A 22,539-nucleotide genomic window follows, 5' to 3' on the forward strand; every position below is an offset into this window, starting at 1 on the left:
CAGGCGGATCACATGTGGTCAGGAGTTGGAGACTAGCCTGATCAACATGGAGAAACGCTGTCTCTACTAAAAATACAAAAAATTAACCTGGTGTTGTGGCTCATGCCTGTAATCCCAGCTACTCAGGAGGCTGAGGCAGGAGAGTCGCTTGAACCCAGGAGGTGGAGGTTGCAGTGAGCCAAGTTCCCGCCATTACACTCCAGCCTGGGCAACAAAAGCAAAACTCCATCTCAAAAAATAAAATAAAAGACTTTAAGTCATTCATCAATTTTATGTATTTACTATTTCTTCTCCCATTCCATAAAGCCTACAGTCATACAACAGAAAGAGAAAATCAGGACAGCCACATATAAATAAAGGTGCAAAGTTGAGGCAGGAATGGACCTTAAGGGCCAAGCAGAGGTCATTGCTGAGCCCTGGTCATTTAGCCCTGGGCTTTCTGGAAGCCAGAGTGAAAAGAGAGACACAATCAGCTGCATAAGAGTTATCAAAAAGCAGGAAGCGCGCTGGTTTTCCTGGTAGTAAAGCAAGGGCTTTCCAAGAATTTACCTCTAAAGTAATTTCTTTTGTTCTTTCTTTTTTCTCGCTCTGACACCCAGTTGGAGTGCGGTGGCACAATCAGGGCTCACTACAACGTCTGCCTCCCAGGCTCAAGCCATCCTCCCACCTCAGCCTCTCAAATAGCTGGGACTACAGGCACGCACCACCATGCCTGGCCAGTTTTTTGGTATTTTTTGTAGAGGTGGGATTTTGCCATGTTGCGTAGGCTGGTCTGGAACTCCTGAGTTCAAGCAATCCACCTGCCTTGGCCTCCTAAAGTGCTGGGATTTCAGGCATGAGACACTGCACCCAGCCTAAAGTAATTTCTTACTTGAGATTTTATTTCAGGCTACTGTGTCATGCACTGGGCAGTACAGCCTGGTGGGTGAGAGCACAGTGGGTTTTTTTGTTTTGTTTTGTTTTGTTTGTCTGCTGGGTTTGGGTTTGAATTTTAATACGTGCAATTTATTCTGTGCTTCACTTTCTTCATCTGTAACATGGAGATAACGGCGTCTACCTATTAAAGTTGTGAAGATTCAATTAGATGAGTTGTATGCATAAGTGTTAGCTGTTATTTTATTTTATTTATTTTTTTGAGACAGAGTCTCGCTCTGCGCCCAGGCTGGAGTGCAGTGACGCAATCTTGGCTCATGGCAACCTCCGCCTCCCGGGTTCAAGCTATTCTCCTGTCTCAGCCTCCCAATTAGCTGGGATTACAGGCGCCTGCCATCATGCCCGGCTAATTTTTGCATTTTTAGTAGATCCGGGTTTTCACCATATTGGCCAGGCTGGTCTCAAACACCTGACCTCAGGTGATCCACCCGCCTCAGCCTCTGAAAGTGCTGGGATTACAGCCGTGAGCTACTGCGCCCAGCCAGCTATCAAGAAATCCGACTGCCTACTACTTAGCCTGCACAGTTTCAGGTGCTGGGGAAATAGTGATGAACAAGACAAACAAGATCCTCATCTTCAAGTAGCTTTTACATTCTAAGTGGAGTGAAAACACAATAAACATTGAAAATAAATTTCAGAAAGTGCTGTGGAAAAACTTTACAACAGATGCAGGAATAGATTTCATTTGACTAGTTCTCCCAGTTTCCAGAAAAATCAACGGTAGAATGTTAAAAGGCAACTCAGAGGAGGTGAATCTGTTAGGGCCTACGGTAATGCAATCCTGGTTTGTGGAATTCCGCAGGCTAGTGTGGGTAGGTTACAATTTTGGGGGGAGGGCTTTATTTTGTTTGAAAATTCACTTCTTCCCGCTAGGCTTTTGATTAGGAGCTGAAGTTGAATCCGTTTGAAATTGTATTCTGGATCGAGTGCGGTGCTTCATGCCTGTAATCCCAGTGCTTTGGGAGGCCGAGGTGGGTGGATTGCTTGAGCCCAGGAGTTCGAGACCAGCCTGGACAAAATGGCAGAAACTCCATGTCTACAAAAAATACAAAAATTAGCCGGGCATGATGTTCTGCGCCTGTAGTCCCAGCTACTCAGGAGGCTGAGGTGGGAGGATCGCTTGAGCCCAGGAGGCGGAGTTTGCAGTGAGCTGAGATGTCACTGCATTCCAGCCTGGGAGACAGAGCCAGACTCTGTCTCAAAAGAAAAAAAGAAAAAGAAAAAGAAAAAAAGAAATTGTATCCTGAATACATCTTCTAAAACACTACATTTACTTGCACTATATTAAACTGGTTTAGTCCTGACCACAATTGCAGGTGAAAGATACCACTGTTGTTCTATTTTTCTGGTAAGTAGAGTGAGCCATGTCTTGCCCAGGGAAAGACGCCTCCTAAAAATTTGTAGGACCACCTTTGGTTTTCTTCCAGATTTTTTTTTTTTGTCATCGCTTTTCCTGCGCCCAATTCCCATCTGCCTAGCCCTTCTGCCTCCGCTGGGCTTTTTCGCGAGCCTCTCCCCAGCCGCAGGTATTCGTCTGGGCTGCAGCCCCTCCCATCTCCTGGGGCGTGACCGCCTGTCCAGGCCCCGCCCCCGTCCAACCCGCGGAGACCCGCCCCCTTCCCCGGACACCGGGTTCAGCTCCCGAGCGTGCGAGCGCGTCCCCGCTCGTCGCCCGGCTCGGCGTCGGGAGCGCGCTCTGTGTGGTCGCTGCTGCAGTGTTGTTGTGGCTGTGAGAAGGCGGCGGTGGCGCCGGAGCAGCAGCCGGACCAGACTCCCTAGTAGCTCAGGCGCTGCCCTGCGCCGGCCCTGGCAGGGAGCCTGATGAGATGGTGGAGGAGGAGGCTGTGCCGTGGCTGGCCTTGCTGTGTCCTGCTGCCTGGTTAGAACCCCATCCCCGTCCCCCGTCTCCTCCTGGGGTGAGGATATGCTGGAAGAGGGGCCGGCCTCTGTCCGGCCCGGCGGCAGTCACCCTCTGAGGAGGCAGCGCCCGGGGAGGGGCCTCCCAGGCGGCCGCCGCCGCCAGGGGGAGGCGCTGGGAGTGGGAGTGGGAACGGGACCTCAGCTGCCAAGCTCGGCCCGGACTCTAGGTGCGGGGGAGGCGGGGTCCCGGGCTCGGGCTGCCTGCCCGGACCTGGCGGGGATGGGCCCATGCGGCTACGGGTGTGGGACGTACCCTCAGAGCGCCCGGGGTTATTCCCACTGACTCCAGGGAGGTGAGTGTGCGCCCTTCGCTCTCTGCCGTGTCTGTGAGGGTCCATCGTTGCCGGAGACTGGAGGTCGGGGGCTATGGGAGCCCCGGGGCGAACGGTGCGGACATGGGCCTTGTGGAAAGGAGGAGTGACCGCCTGAGCGTGCAGCAGGACATCTTCCTGACCTGGTAATAATTAGGTGAGAAGGATGGTTGGGGGCGGTCGGCGTAACTCAGGGAACACTGGTCAGACTGCTCCCCAAACGATTACAGTGTTATTTCTCCGGTAGAAATTTTGCTTGATGTATGGCACTTCCGGACTCATAAGATGATATCAGTTGTATTTTGGGCTGGAAAAATTATGTCAAAATTATGGGGTAGATTTTATGGCCACATTAATAGACTCCCCTGGAGTTTGATAATCTCACTTGTGAGTTTTGGACATGAACTACTATTACATATTGATGTTCGAATGTCGTTTCCAGACCCAGACCTAAATTCTTACTGTTCTAGTATCTTGATATCCACTTTGTTTTCTGACATCTATTTTTCCACAACCCAAACAAACAAAACCCCAAAACCATATACTTTTCCAGTTGAGGTTCAACTTTCTCACAGTAAATCCCTGCCCATCTGGGATTACAGGAGTAATAGCAACACAATGTGTGTTTATAGATAGCAGCAATAATACATTTATTATATGTAATATAATAAATGTATTAATATTATATATTTGTATATATACAAATATATATAATTACATATATTTATTAAATATATAATAAATAAAATTTTATTTATTATATATAAATTTTAATTTATATATAAAATTACATATATAGTAATATGTATTGAAATACATATTACTATAAATGTAATATGTATTTCATTTGTGTATATGTCAATATACACAAATGGAAGCAATGACTATGTAATAAGTGCTAAGACTTTTTTGTTCTTGTTGTTTTGAGATGAAGTGTCACTCTTGTTTCCCAGGCTGGAGTGCAATGGTGCAATCTCGGCTACTGCAACCACTGCTGCCCGCGTTCAATCGATTCTCCCCTCAGCCTCCCAAGTAGCTGGGATTACAGGTGTGTGCCACCACACCCGGCTAATTTTTGTATTTTTAGCAATTTTCCCCAGTGTGTGGCTTGGCTTTTCACTCTCTAAATGGTGTCTTTTGATGAACTTAAATTGTTAATTTTATGAAAGTTTAATTTATCAATTATGGTTATAGTTATGTACAATTTGGAAAATCATTGCCTATCCCAACATTATAAAAATAATGTCCTACATTCTTTTTTAAGAGGTTACATTATTTTACATTTCTCAGCAGGGTCTCAGATCTAGTTGATGTGATTTTTTCAAATCACAAACTCACTTTTGTATAGTGTTTGAGGAGGGGTCAAAATAAATTTTTCCTCATAGATATCCAGTTGATCCAACACCTTTTATTGAAAAGGCCATTCCTCACACTAAATTGTAGTAGTGCTTTTGTCAAAAATCAGGTGACTGTATATAGAAAGGTCTGTTTCTGATCTGTTTTCTGTTTTATTATTCTAGGTGTCCATGCTTGTTCTAATACCTTACTATTTGATTTACTTTAGCTTTATACCAAGTTTTGATGTTTAATCATGTAAATCCTCAACCTTTGTTCTTTTTCAAAGTTATCTTGGCTATTAAATTCTTGGTATTTCTAAATATAGTTTTAAAACAGTGTCAGACAATGCTTTTTTATTATTTAAAGATGAGATACTCAGTACCTGAACACAATGACAAATTCTATGATCTTCTGAAACTAACCTCCGGGTGTGGGAATTTGAAGGTTAGTGGACAGAAGATGGCCGAATAGGAACAGCTCCGATCTGCAGCTCCCAGTGAGACCAACACAGAAAACAGGTGATTTCTGCATTTCCAAATGAGGTACCTGGTTCATCATCATTGGCACTGGTTGGACAGTGGGTGCAGCCCACAGAGGGTGAGTTGAAGCAAGGCAGTGTGTCACCTCATCCGGGAAATGCAAGGGGTCAGGAGATTTCCTTTACCTATCCAAGGGAAGCTGTGACAGACTGTACTTAGAAAAATGGTACACTGCTGCCCAAATACTGTGCTTTTCCCATGGTCTTAGCAACCAGCAGACCAGGAGATTCCCTCCCATGTCTGGCTCAGTGGATCCCACACCCATGGAGCCTTGCTCACTGCTAGCACAGCAATCTGAGATTGACCTGAGAGGCTGCAGCCGGGTGGAGGGAGGGGGGTCTGCTATTGCTGAGGCTTCAGTAGGTAAAGAAAGCAGCCGGAAAGCTCAAACTGGGTGGAGCCCACCACAGCTCAACAATGCCTACTGCCTCTGTAGGCTCCACCTCTTTGGACAGGGCATAGCTGAACAAAAGGCAGCAGACAACTTTTGCAGACTTAAACATCCCTGTCTGACAGCTCTGAAGAGAGAAGTGGTTCTTCCAGCATGGTGTTGGAACTCTGAGAATGGACAGACTGCCTCCTTAAGGGGGCCCCTGATCCCCGTATAGCCTGACTGGGAGACATCTCCCAGTAGGGGCCGACAGATACCTCATACAGGTGGGTGCCCCTCTGCGATGAAGCTTCCAGAGGAAGGATCAGGCAGCAATACTTGCTGTTCTGCAGCCTCTGCTGGTGATGCCCAGGCAAACACGGTCTGGAGTGGACCTCCAGCAAACTCCAACAGACATGCAGCTGAGAGGCCTGTTAGAAGGAAAACTAACAAACAGAAAGGAATAGCATCAATATCAACAAAAAGGACATCCACATCAAAACCCCATCTGTAGGTCACCAACATCAAAGACCAAAGGTAGATAAAATCACAAAGATGGGGAGAAACCAGAGCAGAAAAGATGAAAATTCTAAAAACCTAAGCACTTCTTCTCATCCAAAGGATCGCAGCTCCTCACCAGCAACAGAACAAAACTGGACAGAGAATGACTTTGATGAATTGACAGAAGTAGGCTTCAGAAGGTCGGTAATAACAAACTTCTCTGAGCTAAAGGAGCATGTTCTAACCCACAGGAAGGAAGCTAAAACTCTTGAAAACAGGTTAGATGAATGGCTAACTAGAATAAATAGTGTAAAGAAGACCTTAAATGACCTGATGGAGATGAAAACCACAGCATGAGAACTTCGTGACGCATGCACAAGCATCAATAGCTGATTCAATCAAGTGGAAGAAAGGATATCAGTGATTGAAGATCAAATTAATGAAATAAAGTGAGAAGACAAGATTAGAGAAAAAAGAGTAAAAAGAAATGAACAAAGCCTCCAAAAAATATGGGACTATGTGAATAGACCAAATCTACATTTGATTGGTGTACCTGAAAGTGACAGGGAGAATGGAACCAAGTTAGAAAATATTCTTCATGATATTATCCAGGAGAATTTCCCCAACCTGGCAAGGCAGGCCAACATCCAAATTCAGGAAATACAGAGAATACAACAAAGATACTCCATGAGAAGAGCAACTCCAAGACACATAATTGTCAGATTCACCAAGGTTGAAATGAAGGAAAAAATGTTAAGGGCAGCCAGAGAGAAAGGTCGGGTTACCCACAAAGAGAAAAAAACCATCAGACTAACAGCGGATCTCTCAGCAGAAACCCTACAGGCCAGAAGAGTGGGGGCCAATATCCAACATTCTTAAAGAAAAGAATTTCCAACCCAGAATTTCATATCCAGCCAAACTATGCATCATAAGTGAAGGAGAAATAAAATCCTCTACATACAAGCAAATGCTGAGAGATTTTGTCACCATCAGGCCTGCCTTACAAGAGGTCCTGAAGGAAGCAATAAACATGGAAATGAACAATCGGTACCAGCCACTGCAAAAACATGCCAAATTGCAAAGGCCATCTACACTATGAAGAAATTACATCAACTAAGGGGCAAAGTAACCAGCAAACATAATAATGACAGCATCAAATTCACACATAACACTATTAAATGTAAATGGGCAAAATGCCCCAATTAAAAGACACAGACTGGCAAATTGGATAAACAGTCAAAACCATCAGTGTGCTGTATTCAGGAGGCCCATCTCACATGCAGAGACACACATAGGCTCAAAATAAAGGGATGGAGGAAGATCTACCAAGCAAATGGAAAGCAAAAAAAGCAGGGGTTGCCATCCTCATCTCTGATAAAACAGGCTTTAAACCAACAAAGATCAAAAGAGACAAAGAAGGTCATTACATAATGGTAAAGGGATCAATTGAACAAGAAGAGCTAACTATTCTAAATATATATGCACCTAATACAGGAGCACCCAGATTCATAAAGCAAGTCCTTAGAGACCTACAAAGAGACTTAGACTCCGATGCAATAATAATGGGAGACTTCAACACCCCAATCTCAATAGTAGATCAATGAGACAGAAGTTTAGCAAGGATATCCAGGACGTGAACTCAGCTCTGCACCACATGGACCTAAATAGATATCTACAGAATTCTCCACCCCAACTCAATAGAATATATATTCTTCTCAGCACCACATCACAGTTATTCTAAAATTGACCACATAATTGGAGGTGAAACATTCCTCAGCAAATGTAAAAGTACAGAAATCACAACAAACTGTCTGTCAGACCACAGTGCCATCAAATTAGAACTCAGGATTAAGAAACTCACTCAAAACTGCACAATGACATGGTAACTGAAGAACCTGTTCCTGAGTGACTACTGGATAAAAAATGAAATGAAGGCAGAAATAAATATGTTCTTTGAAACAACATACCATAATCTCTGGGACACATGTAAAGCAGTGTGTAGAGGGAAATTTATAGTACTAAATGCCCACAAGAGAAAGCAGGAAAGATCTAAAATCAACAGCCTAACATCAAAATTAAAAGAACTGGAGAAGCCAGAGTAAAAAATTCAAAAGCTAGCAGAAGGCAAGAAATACCTAAGATCAGAGCAGAACTGAAGGAGATGGAGACACAAAAAACCGTTCCAAAAATGAATGAGTCCAGGAGGTGGTTTTCTGAAAAGATCAACAATAGATAGACTGCTGGCAAGACTAATAAAGAAGAAAAGGGAGAAGAATCAAATATGCTCAATAAGAATGATAAAGGGGATATCACCACCAATCTCACAGAAATATAAACTGCCATCAGAGAATACTATAAACACCTCTATGCAAATAAACTAGAAAATCTAGAAGAAATGGATAAATTCCTGGACATACACACCCTCCCAAGACAGAACTAGGAAGAAGTTGAATCTCTGAATACACCAATAACAGGTTCTGAAATTGAGGCAATAATTAATAGCATACCAACCAAAAAAAGTCCAAGACCAGATGGATTCACAGCTGAATTCTACCAGAGGTACAAAGAGGAGCTGGTACCATGCCTTCTGAAACTATTCCAATCAATAGAAAAAGAGGGAATCCTCCCTAACTCATTTTATGAGGCCAACATCATCCTGATACCAAAGCCTGGCAGAGACACAACAAAAAAAGAGAAATTTAGACCAATATCCCTGATGAACATCAATGCAAAAATCCTCAATAAAATCCTGGCAAACCAAATCCAGCAGCACATCAAAAAGCTTATCCACCATGATCAAGTGGGCTTCATCCCTGAGATGCAAGGCTGGTTCAACATACACAAATTAATAAATGTAATCCATCACTTAAACAGAACCAATGACAAAAACCACATGATTATCTCAATAGATGCAGAAAAGGCCTTTGACAAAATTCAACAGCCCTTCATGCTAAAAACTCTCAATAAACTAGGTATTGATGGAACGTATCTCAATATAATAAGAGATATTTAAAACAAACCCACAGCCAACACCATATCGAATGGGCAAAAGCTGGAAGCATTCCCTTTGAAAACCACCACAAGACAAGGATGCCCTCTCTCACCACTCCTGTTCAACATAGTGTTGGAAGTTCTGGCCAGGGCAATCAGGCAAGAGAAAGAAATAAAGGGTATTCAATTAGGAAATTAGGAAGTCCAGTTGTCCCTATTTGCAGATGACATGATTGTATATTTAGAAAACCCCATCATCTCAGCCGAAAATCTCCTTAAGCTGATAAGCAACTTCAGCAAAGTCTCAGGATACAAAATCAATGTGCAAAAATCATAAGCATTCCTATAATGTTGCCGGAAGTCAGGGACCCCAAACAGAGGGACCGGCTGGAGCCGCAGCAGAGGAACATAAATTGTGAAGATTTCATGGACATTTATCAGTTCCCAAAATTAATACGTTTATAATTTCTAACACCTGTCTATACTGCAATCTCTGAACATAAATTGTGATGATTTCAGGGACATTTATCAGTTCCCAAATAGTATTCTTTGAATTTCTTATGCCTGTCTTTACTTTAATCTCTTAATTCTGTTATCTTCCTAAGCTGAAAATGTACATCACCTCAGGACCACTATTGTACAAATTGATTGTAGAATATGTGTGTTTGAACAATATGAAATCTGATTGTAAAACATGGGTGTTTGAACAATATGAAATCAGTGCACCTTGAAAACGAACAGAATAACAGCGATTTTAGGGAACAAGGGAAGACAACCAAAGGTCTGACTGCCTACGGGGTCAGGCAGAATAGAGCCATATTTTTTTTCTTGCAGAGAGCCTATAAACAGATGTGCAAGTAGGAGAGATATCGCTGAATTCTTTTCCCAGCAAAGAATATTAATAATTGATACCCTGGGGAAGGAATGGATTCCTGGGGGGAGGTCTATAAACAGCCGCTCTGGGAGTGTCTGTCTTATGCGGTTGAGATAAGGACTGAAATACGCCCTGGTCTCCTGCAGTACCCTCAGGCTTATTAGGGTGGTGAAAAGATCCCGCCCTGGTAAGTCTGAGGTCAGACCAGTTCTCTGCTCTCAAACCCTGTTTTCTGTTGTTTAAGATGTTTATCAAGACAATATGTGCACAGCTGAACATAGACCCTCATCAGTAACTCTAATTTTGCCCATTGCCTTGTGATCTTTATTGCCCTTTAAAGCATGTGATCTTCGTGACATACTCCCTGTTCATACATGCCCTCCCCTTTTAAAGTCCTTAATAAAAACCTGCCGGTTTTGTGGCTCAGGGGGACATCACGGACCTATTGTTATGTTATGTCACCCCCAGAGGCCCAGCTGTAAAATTCCTGTCTTTGTACTCTTTTTCTTTATTTCTCAGGCCAGCCGACACTTAGGGAAAATAGAACCTACATTGAAATATTGGGGGCTGGTTCCCCCGATACTATAAACCAGTAACAGACAAACAGCCAAATCATGAGTGAACTCCCATTCACAATTGTTACAAAGAGAATAAAATACCTAGGAATCCAACTTACAAGGGATGTGAAGGACCTCTTCAAGGAGAACTACAAACCACTGCTCAATGAAATAAAAGAGGACAAAAACAAATGGAAGAACATTCCATGCTCATGGATAGGAAGAATCAATATCATGAAAATGGCCATACTGCCCAAGGTAATTTACAGATTCAATGCCATCCCCATCAAGCTACCAATGACTTTTTTCACAGCATTGGAAAAACTACTTTAAAGTTCATATGGAACCAAAAAAGAGCCCACCTAGCCAAGACAATCCTAAGCAAACAGAGCAAAGCTGGAGGCCTCACGCTACCTGACTTCAAACAATACTGCAAGGCTACCGTAACCAAAACAGCATGGTACTGGTACCAAAACAGGTATATAGACCAATGGAACAGAAAAGAGGCCTCAGAAGTAACACCACACATCTACAACCATCTGATCATGGCAAACCTGACAAAAACAAGCAACAGGGAAAAGATTCCCTATTTAATAAATGGTGTTAGGAAAACTGGCTAGCCATATATAGAAAGCTGAAACTGGGTCCCTTTCTTACACCTTATACAAAAATTAACTCAAGATGGATTAAAAACTTAAATGTTAGACCTAAAAACCATAAAAACCCTAGAAGAAAACCTAGACAATACCATTCAGGACATAGGCAAGGGCAAAGACTTCATGCCTAAAACACCAAAAGCAATGGCAACAAAAGCTAAAATAGACAAATGGGATCTAATTAAACTAAAGAGCTTCTGCACAGCAAAAGAAATATCATCAGAGTGAACAGGCAACCTACATACTGGGTGAAAATTTTGCAATCTGCCTATCTGACAAAGGGCTAATATCCGGAATCTACAAAGAACTCAAACAAATTTACAAGAAAAAAACAAACAACCCCATCAAAAAGTGGGCAAAGGGTATGAACAGATAGTTCTCAAAAGAGACATTTATGCAGCCAACAGACACATGAAAAAATGCTCATCATTACTGGTCATCAGAGAAATGCAAATCAAAACCACAATGAGATACCATCTCATGCCAGTTAGAATGGCAACCATTAAAAAGTTAGGAAACAACAGATGCTGGAGAGGATGTGGAGAAATAGGAAAGCTTTTACACTGTTGGTGGGAGTGTAAATGAGTTTAACCATTGGGGAAGACAGTGTGGTGATTCCTCAAGGATCCAGAACTAGAAATACCATTTGACCCAGCAATCCCGTTACCGGGTATATACCCAAAGGATTATAAATCATGCTACTGTAAAGACACATACACATGTATGTTTATTGCGGCACTCTTCACAATAGCAAAGACTTGGAACCAACCCAAATGTCCATCAGTGATAGACTGGGTTAAGAAAATGTGGCACATATACACCATGGAATACTATGTAGTCATAAAAAAGGATGAGTTCATGTTCTTTGTAGGGACATGGATGAAGCTGGAAACCATCATTCTCAGCAAACTATCACAAGGACAGAAAACCAAACACTGCATGTTCTCACTCATAGGTGGGAATTGAACAATGAGAACACATGGACACAGGAAGGGGAACATCACACACCGGGGCCTATTGGGGGGTGGGCAGCTGGGGGAGGGATAGCATTAGGAGAAATACCTAATGTAAATGATGAGTTGATGGGTGCAACAAACCAACGTGTCACATGTATACCTATTTAACAAACCTGCACTTTGTGCAAATGTACCCTAGAACTTAAAGTCTAATAATAAAAATAAGAAATTTAGTGGACAAAGTGAGTAGCTATTTTTTTCTGCTTTCATCTCACTAAATCTAGTTTAATAATCAGATTGCAATAACATAATAAATTTTCTAGTAAGATTGTATATAATTACCTATATATTGGAAGACAAGAGAAAAGTTATAACTGTGAGTGCTGATGAAGCTAACATTTTACCTGCATTTTGAAGTGTGAATGAACATTCAACAGGAAAAAAGGGCAGAAAAAAATGCACTTATTTCATGGAATAAGATGTAAGAGATATGAAAGAAAAATATGAGTAATGTAATAAGTAATGCTTTAAAAAAAAGTAGGGAAGCCATTAATGTACTGTGACTGTTACATTATGTTCAAAATGAGAACTAAAGCCATATTCAACAGATGCCTCCCACACTTTTATCATACTCTTCTTATATCTGTACTTTTTTTTTTTTTTTTTTTGAGACAGAGTCTCTGTCTGTCACCAAGCCTGGAGTGCGATGGCGTGATCTCAGCTCACTGCAACCTCCGCCTCCTGGGGTCAAGCAATTCTCCTGCCTCAGCCTCTCGAGTAGCTGGGATTACATGCATGTGCCACCATGCCCAGCTAATTTTTTGTATTTTTAGTAGAGATGGGGTTTCACCATGCTGGCCAGGCTGGTCTCAAATTCCTGACCTCATGACCTGCCCGCCTCAGCTTCCCAAAGTGCTGGGATTACAGGCATGAGCCACCATGCCCGGTCTTAGATCTGTACTTTCTAACAGAGCAACACAACCAGCATTTCTAACAAATGCTGCAAATCTTAAAGACGATGGTGTTCAGCATAATCTAAGAATACAAAGCATAAAAACCTATTTTGGAAAAAATATTAAAAGCATAATGGTAAAATTCAACACTTATTTTTAGAACCTACTGTGTGCCAGGCACTTTAAAAAATGTTTTTAATACAAGGATGAGCAAAATTGGTGAAATCTCTGCCCCTGTGGAGTGTCCAGTCTAATGAAAAAACAGTAAGCAAGTTAAGAAGCAAATGCATAATATAGTGTTAGGTTGTGATAAGGGCTATATGGAAAAAATAAAGTGTGGTTGAATATAGAATGATACAATGTGTGTGTGTAGAGAGTATTGTTGGAGAGAAGGCTCAGAAGTGAAAGAAATGATGAAAGAACCACACCAATATCTGATGCAAGAGGGAATAGCCAATCAGAAGCCTTAAGGCTGCAAGAGCTGGGAGGTTTAATAAACAGCAAGAAAAATAGTGCCAAAGTGATATAGAGTGGCAGAGGGAAAAGTAGTAAGTAACAGATACAAAAGATAAGCAGGGCCTAGATTCCCTGTGGCCTGGGAGATAATGGTGAAGACTTATGGATTTGTTTCATGTGATGAAAATCTATTGTAGAATTTGAGCAGGAAATGATGTGATCTGATCTATGTTTTTGAAAGAATCATTCTGGCTCCTGTTTGGAAAATAGCTTGGATTGGGTTGGAAAAAAAAAAAAAGTAATGGAAATAGAGGGAACAGTCAGAAGTGACTGCTGTAATTTAGAAGAGAGGTAACGGAAACATAGCCTCGGGTAGTATCTACAAAAAAGGTGAGAACTCGATTTAGGATGTGTTGTGAAGGTAAAGTTGACAGGCTTTGCCAATGGAATGGATGTGGAGTGTGTAAAACATAGGGAATCCAGGCTGATTTTTAAATTGAGGGCCAGAGCCACTGGATAGTTAGAGATGATATTTCCACTAAGACTGGAAGTGAGGGGGAGCATCATATTTGGGGCAGGGAGGAATCAAAGTTTCTGTTTTGAGTGGTTAAATGCAGAATGCTTCTCAGATATCCCAGAGGAGGTGTTAATTTGGCAGTCAGGTATCTGAATCTGGACACAGAGGGGAGGTCAAGGCTGGATGTGTTAGTTTAGAAATAACCAGCATTTGGGTAAGATTAAAACCTATGATATAGGATAAAATTATCTAGAGAGAGCATTTACTCAGAGAACTCTCAATATTCAGGAACACAAGCCTATCCAGACTGGCTCAGGATAAATAAAGTTTTATGTAGAAGACAAATAGTTGCCCATGTAGAACCAAAGAAAAGGTGCAAATAAATACAGGCCCATCATCTCTCTTGGTTACATAGAATACATGAGGCAGTAAAGGATAAGGATTAAACTTTCAAGATGTGAATGTCTTGAATTCAGATGTCAAACAGAAATGAATTTGAATCTGTTTCCCACCAGCCAAATGAGTGTTTGATGAAGATGACCATGATCATGATAATGACTTACATTTCTTAATGTTTCCCCTATGTGTGTAGGACTTTTAAACTTGTTCCAGTACAGGTAGGGAAAGAAAATTCACATTAGTTTATTCACACACATATAGAGAGAGTTGGGGTATCTGCATGCTGCCCAGGCTGGGCATTTGAGCCCATTCCTGGGCTCAAATAATCCTCCTGCCTAGGTCTCCCAAAGTGCTGGGATTACAGGCATGATCCACTGTGCCCTGCCCTAAATATATTTTATATATAGCAGGTAATAAAACAAGAACATGAGGATTACAATTTTTAATCACAGAGGGAAAGATTTTGTGAGAATAACATAATTTCATATTCAAACAGCAAGTCTTTAGCTAATTCTTTGATTAAAGTATTGACAAAACCATTTTGAAAAATGTTTCTGAGGCACTTTTACCTGTGAAGTTTTGAAAGATCTACACTTGGTAAATTTAGCATCTTTTAATTTTTCTTTCCCCTACAGTAATTACAAAATTCTGGAGGGGGAAAAATGTAATATTCTCCAGGAATGAGAATGGAAGACAATACTTTGAGCTGTACTAGACATGATCATTTTTGTACATGCACTTTCAGAAGAGGTCCCATGCTGTGGACTGAACTTGAAACGAAATACAGTAATTGTCTCTGGCATTAAATACCCATAGGCATATTTTTACAAGAACATACATTAGTATATGCCTGCTAGATACATAACAATGTGTGAGTATATTTTAAGAGAATCTTAATGTGACTAACAAATAGCAATCAAATTGTTCACAATTTCAGGCTCAAAATTGAAAAGAAGAGGAATTTTTTTTACTAAAAAATTATATACACAGAGTGATGCAAAGTTGAGCATTAATGCAAATTAGGATGAAATACGAGAAATAATCCTTGCCAACCATCTGCCTAGCTTCTCCCCACTTCTACCCTTCCCTAGCAGGGGTGAGCTATTTTACCTTCTGGGGAGACGGGAAATGACAGAGAGTGAGAGGCTAATCAGAAGTTTCAAGCACCCCCTTCTCTAAAAGCAGGAGGCTGTTGGTGAGTACTGGAATTTTGTTTTTCTAATTTGGTCTTGAGGTTTCTCTCTGGAAAATGGCTATGAATTCTAACCCTGCACTGAAAGGGCTCCAGTATTTGGGTCATGGATGTCTACAGTGACTTCTTTATCCTAGTGGATGGCCTAATGCCTAAGTGTTGCCTAGTGCCTAAGCGTCCAACCCATGACCAGGTGTCCCACTCACAGGAAACATGCTTATACCAGCAGGCACCCTCGTGGCTCTTGTCTGACCTATGTCCAGTTTATTTCTACCAAGATATCCATTGTCTAGGAGAGCTTTCCCTTGGAAAGAAGCTAGGTCCAGGTGTGTCAGTCAGGTGAGATGCAGAGGAGGCGATGCAACAAAAACCACACAATAATAGGAGGAGTTTATTACTTACAGATTAGAGAAAAGGGCAGCACTCCTTGCAGAGCTGATGGGAAAGCGGAGCCATTCCAGACATACATGCTCTACCAGAACCACAAAGTGCAGAGCAAAAGAGAGAATGAGGGACCTGTGTGCTAAAGCTTTTATTGGAGTCCAGGGTATTATTAGGTGGGTTTCCATGGGAGTTCTAATTTGCGAGTTTAAAGCAAGCTGTTCCAAGTCCTATGTGGCCACGCTGTTACTGAGAGGTTGTCGCTGCAGCATATCTGTACAGTCTATGGGGGATGGAGGAGTCAGTGGGGTAAGCCAATAGGTGGTACCTAACTGTCCCTTAGGGAAGGTGGTCAACAGCAGACAATTGTATAAGGGAGATATCTGGATTGACCATATTAAGGAACTGGGATGAAATAGAGAACTGGAAATTGTGCCAAGGGTGACTAAACCATGTTTCTTGTATGAGAAAGTCCAACTTATATTCAAAATGAATGCCAAGGCAATATAAAATTACAGGAATTCACTACCATGCACCCCCATGCTCCTGAATTTTCAAGTCCAGACTCCCTATATGTAGCTGATAATATGGGTGCCAAGTAATCTGGAAATTCCTGGAATTTCTGCTGCTAATTGGAAATCCCAGCCCATTTCTTTCAAGGTAATCTGTCTTTGGGTCCAAAGTCAGCATTTTATGACACTTAGGTGCTCTCATCAAAGGTGTGTGTATGAAATGGCTTAAGGAGAAAATAGACATAGAACAGCTTGCCTTTGCCCTGTAGAGCTCTCAGGTAGGTCCAACCCATCCTGGGACTTGGAGTGATTTCAGATACTCTGAATGCCTTTGGTTCCCAAACTGCCATGGGCTTGCTGGTGGAACAAAAACAGACCTTGATACCCTTACTATGAATTATATATATGATTGGCTAACTGAAAGCAAAACCATAATGGAACATGACTGCAGACACGTATATATTCTCCAGGGGTTCCATGTTTTGTTGGGGCAAACATACCTCACCAGGTGAATGGCCTCAATGGCTGAAGGCAGCATGAACCCTAAACTCTTAGATACTTGGATAATTCATTGGGAACAACAACAGACAGAGTTGAAGCTAGTCTTTAAGAATATTCCCTACAAGCCAGCACAGACAAAAATCTTTCAGGTATAAAATTCTCTTCTTTCTTACTGTACTGTATCTTTGGCAACATGGGTACACAGACTATGGAAAGCTTAAGAATGTAAGTTACATTTTAGTAGCTTTGTTGGTGGAATATATATGTGTCCAAAGAGCTTTCTTAATTGGATGTGGGCTTACCCTGTTCTACTTTAGTCCAGATTCCTTGTTATTAAGTTTTTTATTGCTGCAGCATATTCTCTAAATATAATTTACTCCTGATAATAATTAATCAACATTACAGAAGAAAGCTATAAATATAAGGTGACAATATAAAATATATATTTATATGTCATATATTACATAGTAAATAAAATACATGTTAAATCAAAATAAAATAGTATTATAGGCTAAAATATATATGTACACATAAACATTTAGTGTAAATGTGCATATAAAAGGAGAAAAAAGGAAATACATTAAGATGATAATACTGTAGGTAGGTAGGGAGATTGTGGTAGTTTACTTTTTCACATATTCCAAAATATTTAATTACTATTTTATAACTTACATAAATTGTAGAATAACTTCTCTTGTTTAGTAACAGCATAGAGAGGGGTAAAACTGGCAGAAATGGATATGTTTGATCAATGTTGATCCTTCAAACTACAGTGATCCACTTCTGAGAACAGGGACTCATATTTAATGAGGGAGTAAGCCAGGTTCTTACAGAGCATGAGATTCAGCTTCTCCTGTCATGAGATGGGGTCAGGCTCTGGGCCAGGAGAGCAATGGTCAGCTTTGGAAGCTATATCTCAGGTCACATTCAAAAGCACACATTTCCAACTCTTTTTCCAACGCTGCTTTTGTCACATTAGAATGAAATTTGCCCTCTGTGTTGAAATATTCTATAAAAAACACAATCTTGTTTAAGTTAAAATTTAAAGTTAGCTTGTCTGACAGCTGGGATGTAAAGAGACAGTGAAAGGATTCTGACTTTTGGCATTGTCAGCAGTTTCCCTTGAGAGTGGAGCCCTGTCTTTCTGCAACCTGCAGCTCTCGCTTTCCTGCTGTGACTGAGCCAGTGGGATCGTCGGCCAGGAGAGGGCGCCTCACTCAGTGAGACATAAATCCAACAGCACCCTATGAGGGCACTAGGAAGGTGAAACGCAATCCTCACCTACACTTGCTCTGCTCTCTGCCATTTCAGCATTCCACCTTAGGGCGTCAGGCTTAACTTTGCAGGTGTTAAATCTCCGTGTGTCCATGAAACACTTCAAGTACTATTTCAGCAGCTTGGAGAAATCCCAAACACAAGTCAGGAAGTTATCTCCATCAGAGGCTTGCCGCCTCACCCCTGCGTGGCTCTCAGAGAAAGCTTCTTTTCTGTAAGACACATTCCAATCATCACACTGTGGCTAAAAGGCTAAATATAGGAGAGACATTTGCCAAGATATAGCAAAGTCGATGTTGGTTTTCCTAGGCAATTTGATAAATGATGATTGTGTGCAGGTGTTGCCTAAATAGACCATAGACTACATATTAAGATAACTTATGAGGTCTGCTGGAGAGAATGGGAAAGTGGGTGTGTGTGGATGTTTGGCACAGCCTGGGGCTATGGCTATAAGAATCTGAGTCTAGGATTTGCCATAGAATATTCTGTGAGCAAAAAAGACACCTACTTCTCAGTTATAATCCTCATAAGAATTTTTATAATATTTTTTAAGCTGTGCAATCCACAGCTGTGTAACTGAGAAAAATCACTTAACCTGTCTGAACCTAGGTTTCCTCAAATATATTCAGTCTGCACTCCCAGGACTTCACTTTAAGAGAAACCTGAATCTCTTGAGCACGAGCATTTGGATGGGTGTTATTCCCTTCCTGCACACCTTCTGTGCTTCAAAGAGAGAACTTGTGTAACCTTTTTCCTCATGTATCCCTGCTTTGAAACCTGTAAATTTCTATCTTTCTCTGCCCCTTTCTGACTTCTTTTATTATTATTTTCAACCTCATCGATTTCTTCAAACTACTTTCTATCCACTAAATATTTCTAATGAGCCCTGTACATTTTTCTGTACCACTGTGGAAAAAAAGTAAAATAATTTCTGTCTTAACAAAGGATTGCCGCACCCATCTAGCATTAAAAGGAAGGAGAAAAAGCGGGACACATTAAAAACAATAAGCGTTGATTTCTCTGGCTCTACCTACAGACCTGTTACTGTGAGGCCTTTAATCCATCTTCACCGCCGCTTTCTTCCCTTGCTTTGTCTTTTAAAGTTTCAGGGGACTGTCACAAACAGGGTCTTACTCAGGGCCTCCTGTGCTGCTCTGTGGCCTTGTTGAGCCCATGGGACTGGTTCCTGTGGCTCCTCCTGGCCAGTTGTCCACTGCAGGTGCCATGGATCCAAGAATTACCTCTGCTGGGCACCTCCCTCCCACACAATGGCACCCTGCTTCCAGGACATGCTGAGTCCTATCTCAAGGCATTCTTGGTCTTCCCTCAATGTTGCAGAGTAATATTATTTTATCTAGAACATTCCTGTGTTGAAGCTCAGTAAATGTCAGCACAAGTAGGCAAAAGTGTATTGCTTTGGGTGGTAAACTTTCTCCATGCTCTCCCCGGACCCCTTCTTATCCACTTTACCAGCCATGTGAATGCATCCTATAGCTTCTCTGTGCTTTGTTCCAAATGGCCTGCCCCTGTGACCTTCTTCAGAGGCGGACCATGGGCCAGTCCATCCCTCCCAGAGAGATCCTGGAATGCCTGGTAGTGTAGTTCTAGGGAAGCCTATAGCCAATGACTGTGCAAGATTCTGAAAGCCTGACTCACTTTCCTCAAAATGGGGCAAATTCTGACATAATTTATGGTCTAGAGCTCCCCAAAGATCTGGCTAAGGCCAGGGAGTTGGCTAAAATTGTGCCTTTCTCTGTTCTTCATTTCCTTTTCTCTTGCATTCTTCTCCTGGCCCTTAATAAATACCTTGTTCATGATCTGTGTCTCAGACTTGGCTTCTGGAGGTCCAGCCTTAGGTATTTGGTTAGGAGTGCAAGGATGATTTTTGGAGGCAGATTCTGAGGATGGGATTCTAGAGTTAAGTCACCAGCTAAGTGGCAATAAATACCCCATCACAGGGGGTATGTGGAGCCCAGAGGGGCCCTGACACACTAGAGCATTGCAGTTGCTAAAACTTTTACCTGGAGCGAATTAAGATGATGTTATGGGTTGAATTATGTAACCTCAAAAGATGTTGAATTTCACCCCCAGTACCTGGGAATGTGATATTAGTGGGAAATAAGATATTTGCAGATAATCCAACTAGAATGAGATCATTAGGGTGGGCCCTAATTCAATATCACTGTTGATCTCACAAAAAAAGTGAAATTTGAACATGGAGACATACATGCTTAGAGGAAAGATGGTGTGAAAACACAGGGCATCCACAAGAACAATTTCAGGCCAACAGGGAGGTCATGAAACAGATTCTTCCCTACAGTTCTCAGAACCACCTTGCCAACACCTTGATTTTGGACTTCTAGTCTCCAGAACTGTGAGACAATAAATTCCTCATGTTCTATGCCACCCAATTTATTGTATTTTGTTATAGAAGCCCTAGGAAACTAATACAGAAGGGATTCTGACAGAACAGGTATGCTAGATTGTGCAATTTTCTTTGGCTTTTGATGGTACAAGGTAAATGGTCATTACAAAGGCCGTGGATGGGTTCCATGATAAATAGACTCCAGTTGGTCAGCATAAGGCAAAGTGAGAAAGTCAGAAAGTCCCTTGGCAGCTCTTAAACAAACCCCCTTTTTCTATAGCCAAGGGAGACCATGCTGAAGACCAGGCCAGGACCAACTATAAGAACAGTGGACCTTTGGTGGCTCATGCCTGTAATCCCGGCACTTTGGGAGGCCGAGGCAGATGGATCACCTGAGGTCGGGAGTTCAAGACCAGCCTGAGCAACATGGAGAAACCCCATCTCTACTAAAAATACAAAATTAGCCAGGCATGGTGGCATGTGCCTGTAATCCCAGTTACTCAGGAGGCTGAGGCAGGAGAATCACTTGAACTCGGGAGGCAGAGGTTGCAGAGAGCTGAGATCACGCCATTGCACTCCAGCCTGGGCAACAAGAGCAAGACTCCATCTCAAAACAAAACAAAACAAAACAAAAACAAAACAGTGGACCTTCAGGGACACCCAGTTTACATTCTCAGAAATCCCATGCAATAGCCAGGACCTTGGTAAGGAAGAAATGGCTTCTTAAGACTTGGAATCAGAAAATGTGAATAGATGTCATCGATAAATGTGAAACTGCAGCTGTCCCTGAATCCTCTGGGCCTGCAGAATGGGCCACATCTTCTTTCTAGAGGGCAGAGCTCTCTTGCTTGAAGATTGGAAGCAGGTGTACAAATGTAAGCAGAGAAGCCTAACGAGATTAATTTTATGGCTTATATCTTCATTAGAACTTAAATCCAATATGTTTATTAGACCTTACAGTTCTGTCTGAGAGAAAAGAGGGATATGTTAAAGTCCTCACTCCACAAGATTTGTAACCATAGGCATAAAACCTTTAAAGGATATACTTTATGTCAGTGCATTCCAAATTTACACATAAAACAGATTTCTGCTATTGCATTCCAAATTCAGACATAAAACAGATTTCCAACTTCTTTCACCTGTTGGGCTGGTCCCATGTCATATACTCAATGTGCAGTACTCACTTCTTTGAGCCTCAGTAACATGTGAGTAGAAATGGGATCATTGTAATAAATCTACTTGCATCAACATATGTTCCTTGTCTCATAACAGCCATTTCTCCCCAACCTTAATTAAATATTTCTGAGGGGTAACTAAAGAATACTGGATTGCTGTTGGTTTCAGATGAAATCTGTGCAGAGTCTGTGCCATGAAGGGCTCTGCCTATATTTTGGTTACAAAAGTTATCTTATTTTGGCAGGGTGCGATGGCTCATACTTATAATCCCAGCACTTTGGGAGGCAGAGGTAGGAGAACTGCTTGAGCCCAAGAGTTTGAGACCAGCCTAGGAAATATAGTGAGATCCCATTTCTACAAAAAAAAAAATTAATTAAAAAAATTTTATAAATTTGTAAAGCTCTTTGTGCATATATTGTCTGATGTCATTTTCTCCTCAAGCAGCCCCTGAGATGAGGAGTCATGTGGGAGTAATTTATTAAGAAGTTGATCTCAAAGAAAGACAGGGAAGGAGAAGGGAAAGAAGGATATGGAAGAGAGAGAACCCAAGAAAGTGTGTGATTTTGTCAAAGTCCAGCTTCAGCCTCATCCAACTTGAGGCCAGGGAGTCAGATTGTCAGACACTTGGACCAGTCTGTCATTGCCTAAGAACTGCACAGAGGGTTAAAGCTCCCCTCTCCCAGCTCCATGCAGAGATCCTTAAAGACAGTCCCAGTTGCGGCCGGGTGTGGTGGCTCATGCCTGTTATCCCAGCACTTTGGAAGGCTGAGGCAGGCGGATCAAGCGGTCAGGAGTTCGAGACCAGCCTGGCCAATATAGTGAAACCTCATCTCTACTAAAAATACAAAAATTAGCCAGGTTTGGTG

At 41.8% G+C, this 22,539-nt stretch overlaps 1 long non-coding RNA gene across 2 annotated transcripts in view; it reads left to right on the top strand.

Annotated features, from left to right (window-relative positions):
- The first annotated feature begins 2,560 nt into the window (after window positions 1-2,560).
- Window positions 2,561-22,539, top strand: part of LOC134809231 (uncharacterized) — a 29,605-nt gene continuing 9,626 nt past the window's right edge. The window contains exons 1-3 of one of the 2 annotated variants that reach the window (XR_010154426.1): window positions 2,561-2,812; window positions 3,143-3,321; window positions 4,118-4,212. This is a non-coding gene — a long non-coding RNA (uncharacterized LOC134809231). The remainder of the gene's footprint in view (window positions 2,813-3,142; window positions 3,322-4,117; window positions 4,213-22,539) is intronic. The other variant, XR_010154427.1, reaches the window with a different exon arrangement.

This window comes from Pan troglodytes, chromosome 22, assembly GCF_028858775.2.
Source record: "Pan troglodytes isolate AG18354 chromosome 22, NHGRI_mPanTro3-v2.0_pri, whole genome shotgun sequence".
Taxonomy (NCBI): Eukaryota; Metazoa; Chordata; class Mammalia; order Primates; family Hominidae; genus Pan; species Pan troglodytes.